The 7,382-nt window shown below is 39.0% G+C and overlaps 1 pseudogene; it reads left to right on the forward strand.

Moving 5' to 3' along the window:
- The first annotated feature begins 321 nt into the window (after nucleotides 1–321).
- On the forward strand, nucleotides 322–1,155 carry LOC142452375 (TIMELESS-interacting protein pseudogene; annotated as a pseudogene).
- Nucleotides 1,156–7,382: the final 6,227 nt, after the last annotated feature.

A 7,382-nucleotide genomic window follows, 5' to 3' on the forward strand; every position in this document is an offset into this window, starting at 1 on the left:
ATGCAAAATAATTCATCATGACAAAGTGAGATTCATACCAGGGATGCAAAGATGGAGCAGCATTCAGAAAACAATCTAATAGACAGCATTACAAAAAAACAAAAAAATAACAAAGAATAAGAACTGCTTCATCATATTAACTGAGACAGATAACAAACAATCAAACGTGTGGTAATATCCAGAACCCATTTCTAACAAGAACACTAAATAAAATTGGAATAGAGGGGAAATTCCTCAACATAATAAAGGCCATGTAGAAAATATCCAACAGCCAATATTATTCTCAATAGTTAAAAACTGGAGAGGCGGGCGTGCTCCACCATGCTGCTGTCTGTGGCTGCAGCAGAGAGAAGGTGGGGAGCTGCTGAAGGCCGCCATGAAGAGCTAGCGAGAAGAGGCAGCTGTCCCTGTGCCTCCAAAGAGATCGTTCAGAGGAAGACACCCAAGCGGGATGCTCAGAGGTTCATTTCTGAGAGAGGGCTTCCAACCTTCAGGCATGTGTTTGATAAGACAAAACTCAAAGGTCAAGGTCATGAGGCTGAAGACTTGAAGGAGCTAATCAGACACACGGAACACTGGCACATAGGCTATTCCCTAACCTACAACTGGAGGATTTTGATGACGGAGTCGAATACCTGGGGAATAAAATGGAAGTTCAGACCTGTTTACAACGAATCCGACTCGATCTCCCTATTGTACGTGAAGTTTTTATTAGCAATAAAGATGAAGGAGGGGAAAATAGTGACCAGGATGCATCTCCCACCGACTTAGATCCTTTTAGGACTCATCTGAAAGTGAGAGGGTTGCTTCTGAGCCAAGTAGAAGCTAAACGGAAGAGGAGCCACAAAGAATGGAGAGAAATAAACAGCTGGCCTTGGAGAGAAGACAGACAGACAAAGCTACTGAGGAACAGCCAGTTGCAGAGAAGACAGACAGACAAAGCTACTGAGGCAGAGCCAGCCACTAGGCAGTGACTTGCTAACGGATAGTCCTGAGGTACCAATTGAGGAGGTTAATGGAAGTGAAGGTCAAACAGAGGAGCCAAGTGGATTAAATGAAGCCATTGTTGAAAACGCAGGTAACGATGATGCTGCCAGTACTAAAAATGCTGAGGATGAACTACAGTGTGAGAAAATGCAAATGGAACAACTTTAAATGCTGCACCCAGAAATGTTAACCAAGGTTGGAGAGGCCTCAAATTCGAGGTGAAACCTCTGGCTCTGGGATGGCTGTGCACAATTGGTCTACTTCGAATGAACAACACCACCTGGTGAAACTTTGGTTTCAGGTTTCTGGTTAGAAATCTGGTATTTATTTGGGTATTCATTTTGGTCATGGGTCACTTTCTTACAAACTGGGTAAGCTTTATTTATTCTCTTTAGTGTTTGTTTTTACATAGATCATGGGACTTAAAGAGTGATAGTCGTTAATAAACAGTTTCTGCTGCTAAGGTGACATTGAAGGCATTGTCTTCAGCTAACTCAGTACTGTTTTAAGGTATAACTAGATACTATTGTGTTTTAAAAGCAAAAACGATTTTACAAGCTCTAAAAAATAGTAGGTAAAAATTGAAAACTTTCCCCTGAAAACAGGAACTAGAAAATGGTGCCCCTTGTCATCACTCCTATTCAACATCATGCTGGAAATTGAAGCCAGAGCCATTTGATGGTAAAAATAACTCCAAGGAATACAATTGGACAGAGAAGAAGTGAAGCAAGCTCTCGGTATTTGAGGACAATATGATTTTATATAGAAAGAACCCCAAGGACTCCAGAGAAATACTGTTGAAAACAATTGAGGGATTTGGGAAAGCAGGATGCAAGATTAACTAACAGACATCAATCAGATGTCTATATACTAGCCATGAGAGCTCTGAAAAAGAAATAATTCCATTTATAATAGCTACACAGAAGAAAAACACCTAGGAAAAACAACCCAAAAAATAAAAAGCCTATGCAAGATAACGACAGAACATTATGACAAGAAACCCAAAGAGACCTACACAAATGGAAGAATATTTCATATTCATGGATAACAAGACTTAATATTGTAAAAAATGTCAGTGCTACCCAAAGCAATCTGAAAATACAACACAATTTCAATCCCAGACCAAACTTCACTCTTCAAAGAAATTGAAAAAAAAAACTATTTTCCAACTTCATATGGAAAGGGAGGAGGTCCAGGATACAAAATAAATTTTCACAAAGATGATCAAACTAGGAGGCCTTGCACTACCCAGCTGTAAAACCGTGAAATCTTTAGTAAATCCCTTCTGACGATAATGAAGGGATGTGTCTAGCCTTGTTATCTGACAGAGAGCATTGTAAAGTTTTTTTAATGGCAGATGTAATTAGGGTAAAATATAATGCCCTATTTTTTATGTCCCTTTTAACCTATTTTAAAATTGTTTGTTTTAATAGTTCTGCTTTCTCTTTGGGTGTTTTCTATGTTTTGTGTAGTCATTTATGGTCGGCGTTTTGTTGGTTTTCTTTGCATGACTTTGTATGACTTTGTATGACTGTGTTTCATTTCGTATGATTTTTTTTTTTGCATAACAAATCCAGAACAGGTGGATCTGAGTAAGGTACAACCTAATCAGGGCAGTACCTGAATGGGGGAATGGCAGGCAAGGGTGGGGGAAATGAGGAGCTAACAAAAATGAGTATGAGAAGAAAATCTTATGAAATTGAGATTGTGGTGATGACTACACAAATCTTCTTAGTATGACTGAACAATTAATTGTATAATATACAAGTATGTCAATATAACTCTTTTTTTAAAAAGGTTCAAGAAAAAATGAAGTGAAAAGAAACACAGGTCTGAGTAAAAATAGAGTTACGATAAAAATGAAGTTCACTTCTAAAAGGCATATATTATTTCTATGCAAAATATGATCATGTAAATAAATGTTTGCAATAAAATATTGTATGTGAGATTAGAGCTTGCCTTTGCTGCGCTGCAACAGTTGAAACCCAGCTCAGTCACTGGCAATAATATAAGGAGTGTACGAAGAAAGTCAACACTTCCTACATTTTTCTACATGAGATAGGATATCAGAGAATTTGATTTGTTTGGAATTATAATAAGGAAAATATTTACAATTCTTTCAATAGAGCTTAATTATAATTTACAAACTTACTCAATGTAATGTGTCTTTTGGTCTCTTGATGCTGCTTCTATAGCATTGATAGTGGATCCAAACAGAATGACATTTTTGACAACTTCAATCTTTTCTCTGTATTTTATGATTTTACCTATTGGTCCAGTTGTGAGGACTTTGCTTTTTTTTTTTCTTTCACATTCACATTGAACTGTAATCCACACTGAAGCTGTACTCCTTGATCTCCATCAGCAAGTGCTTCAAGTTCACCTCACTTTCAGCAAGCAAGGTTCTGTTGTCTCACATTATTAACAACTTTAGAAATTGAATATGATCAAAGAGTCATGTTCAGGTGTATGTTTAAAGACCCCTCAGGTGAATATATTTTATAGATACCCTTTTATTAAATCTTAAGTAGGACAAAGAAAAGACAGATTAAAATGAATACTGTGGATAAGAGAGACTATGAACATGAGACCACTTAGCTTAAATAAAAGACACAAGTTCGAATAAAAAGCATGGAAAACAAAGGGAATTCACAGATCATGGTGTGGAGACAAATTACAATTTTGAGTCTATTCCATATGAAATCCAAGAACAGATTTAATGTGTTGAACACTGACAGAAGATCTGATGGAATGTAGGAAACACCAAAAACGCCATTCAAGGAGAAAGCGAAAGGTGATTATAAAGACAGAAATGATCAATGTGGATGTCAGAAGAGTCTCTGAAACTTGTTCTTAATCACAGAGTAGCTAAGGCAAATTGAAGAAATGATGAAGTCAAAAAGCTGAACAGAAAATTTCAAAGGGCAGTTCAAGAAGACAAAAATGTGATAAGGTAATGTACACAGTCCTAGGGTTACAAAAACAAAAGGAAATAACATGGTCAGAAAATATTAATCAGAAATAACTCAAGAAAAAAATCTAGCCTCAAATTGCAATATTGAAAGACTCTCTGGAAAAAAATATTGAATGAGGCAGGAAGCATCCATCAGGATAGAAAGAATACACTGTATTCATACATTGCTGCTTGCTGACCTCATTTGGAGGTTCCACAGAAATAAATGGCTCACTGGAGGGCAGATACTCTCTCACTCCTTGCTTCGTTTGCCTGATGACAAAACACATGGAGCTACGCTGATGGAGCTAGAGTCCTGGAGCTGGAGGAACCACATGGAGACCCTTCCAGTGCTGAGAATCTTCCACTGCCGCTGGATCCACAAGACTTTCCACCCACTGGCCTGTGATATTCCTGCACTGGGCATCATTGGATATGTTGTGTGAGTCTGGAGAAAGATTTCCAGACTGGCATTGGACATCGGGGCTAATATTGGACTTATGGACTTGATGTGGGATGTTTTCTTAATATGCAATCCTCTGTGATATAAAGTTCTCTGTTACACACATGTGAGTGTCTATGAATTTGTTTCTCTAGTCTACCTGGACTAACACAATGGATCAAACAGCAGTTATATGAACAGAACAAGGGAATATTAAGTGGTTTAAAATCAGGCAGTGTGTGTCAGGGTTATATCATCTCATCATACTAATTCAATCTACATGCTAAGCAAATAATCAGAAAAACTGTATAATTTCAAGAAGAATGTGTCACCAGGATTGGAGAAAGGATTATTAACAACCTGGGCCATGAAAATGACAGAATATTGCATGACAAAGTGAAATTTATTTGAAGCCCTTGCTGATGAGGTAAAGGAGGACATTGTGGATTATAGTTCAATGTCAAGAAGATCAAAATCCTCAGAACTAGATCAATAGATAACAAGGTAAATAGAGAAAAGCGTGAAGATGTCAACAATTTTCTCTTGGTTGTATCCACAATCAATGTTCATAAAAATAGCAGTCAACAAATCAAAAGATGCATTGCATTGGGTAAATGTGCTGCACAAGACTCCTTTATAGTAGTTTAAAGCAAAAATGTTAATTTGAGGACTAAGGTGTACCTGATTCAAGCCATGCTATTTCCAATTGCCTCATTTTCATTTCCTCCCCCCCCCTTTTTTTGTTTGTATCAATTGCCTCATTTTCACATGAAAGTTGGACATTGAATAAGAGATTTTAAAAATCAATTCACTGGAATTGTGGTGCTGGAGAAGAATATTGAAAGAACCCTGGACTGCTAAAAGGACAAACAAATCTGTCTTGGAAGATGTAAGGTCAGCGTGCTCTTTGGTAAGAATGGCAAGATTTCATTGTATGTACTTTGGACGTGTTCTCAGGCTAGACCAGTTCCCCTAAACGCCATCTTGCTTGGTAAAGCAGAGGAGATGGAAAAAATATGGAAGGACTTCACGGAGATGGATTGACACCGTGACGGCAACAATGGGCTCAAGCACAGGAACTGTTGTGAGCATGGAGGACAGGGCAGTGTTTTGTTCTGTGGTTCGAGGGTACTTATAGGTAGGACCTGGTTAGATGTCAACTAACAACCACAATAATTTATTCTAATGCCCTAATACAAATAGTCCTTTAACAAATGCTCAATACATATTACCTATGAGTATTATCAGAGCCCTAATGGTACAGTGGTTACAGAGTTGGCTGCTTACCACAGGTCAGCAATTTGGAACCACTTGCTGCTCTGAGGGAGAAGGGTCGGGGTCTCTCCCCCTCTGAAGACTGCCATGCTCGGCAAGCCTTGTCTGACAGGCTATGGAGAAGAAGGAGTCAGCTAGAGTGGCAGTGACTTTGGTTTGGGTGCTGACACTTTTATTATGTCATGTATTGTTTCCAATGGTTTACTTGAATTGATTTAACTATTTCCTGTAACAATTCTTGCTAATAGATATTGTTACTGGTACTCCTTTGCTATAGATGAAAATATTAATGGTTAACTTCACAAACCAGAATTTGAACACATGCAAGGGCTCTTAACCCCTCCACCATTCTGGCTCTCTTCTGGCACACATATCAAGCCCTTTTGGTCACCATTGTAGTTAAACTTGAACTCAGATGATGTTGTGCTTAAGGATCATTGTTCTATTCAAAAAAGAAGACAACCATTATATTTGATGATTGCATGCAAGCCATTCAGTGGAGTGCAATTAAATTATCAAATGGAGAAGTGAGTTTAGGGAAAATTTAATAGTTGCATATGTAATATCCTTCTCAAAGTAGAACTCACTTTGTGGGATAAGCAGTGGATTAAAAATTAGGCTGCTAACCACAAGATAAGCGATTCGCATTCACCAGCCACTCTGGAGAAAGATGAGGATTCTTCTTCCCATAAAGGTTGAACAGCCTCGGAGTTTCACAGAGGTTCTTCTGTACAGATACACAGGGTCTCAGTGAGTCTGAATTGGCTTGACAGCAGTGCATTTATGGAGATTATTGTAAAATATGCACGTTGTCTTTAGACTACATGAAAATTCGTAATTTTGTAATGATGTATGCAATAATCTTCACTCTCAAAACAAAGTGTACATGTAAGACATCGTTTGGTCCAGTGTGAAGAGAGAGTCTAGAGTGTCCGCAGAGAGAGTAAGGGAAGAGGCCTGGTGGCAGGAAGCGTTAGGAGGGGAAGGATATGTGGAAGGGTGCTTTCTACAGCCTAGGGCAGCCTCCTTTTAAGCCTGCAGGCATCAGACCCCTAAAGTGATGTTAAACTCCAAGGTCATCAAACCCAGGACTCTTTTTGAAGATCTTTGCATTCATACTGCATTGTCCAAACCCAGGCAAGACCTGGACGAGGGGATAGCATGACAGGGCTACGATTAAACAAACTCTCTGCTCTTGAGTCAGTGATGACTCATAGACTTCCCCTGTGGATTTCAACTGTTTACAGGAGTAGAAAGCCCAGTCTTCTCCTACAGATCATCTAGTGATTTCAAACTGCCGACTGTGAGGATCATAGCCCAACACATAAACACCATACTACCTTGGCTCCTGAGTGTCTGATTGGGCTTGAGAAATACGACCAGTCCTGGGATTGATCTGTTCATAACCTAGAGATGTAGTCAGGCCAAGTACCCCACACCTGATAACAACCCCTAGACACAGTTCACTCCCATCTCCACCTGCTGCACCAGGTGCTTGTCTTTCCTTTCCAAATGAGCTCTGCTTTCTGTTTGCCACTTTGTTGTCCGTAAGTCCGTTTGTAGCCTGGAGAGACCCAGAGCACCTGAACACCTCAGAGCAGCTCCAACAGTGTGCCTAACTTGTAAGCCTTTTAGATAGATGATTTTTGAAAAAGAAATCATGGGATTTCCTTCTAATGCTAAGTGTGGTGTGTTGCTAAATAGACCCAAGGAATACTGTCATGT

The sequence above is a fragment of the Tenrec ecaudatus genome, chromosome 7, assembly GCF_050624435.1.
Source record: "Tenrec ecaudatus isolate mTenEca1 chromosome 7, mTenEca1.hap1, whole genome shotgun sequence".
Classification (NCBI taxonomy): Eukaryota; Metazoa; Chordata; class Mammalia; order Afrosoricida; family Tenrecidae; genus Tenrec; species Tenrec ecaudatus.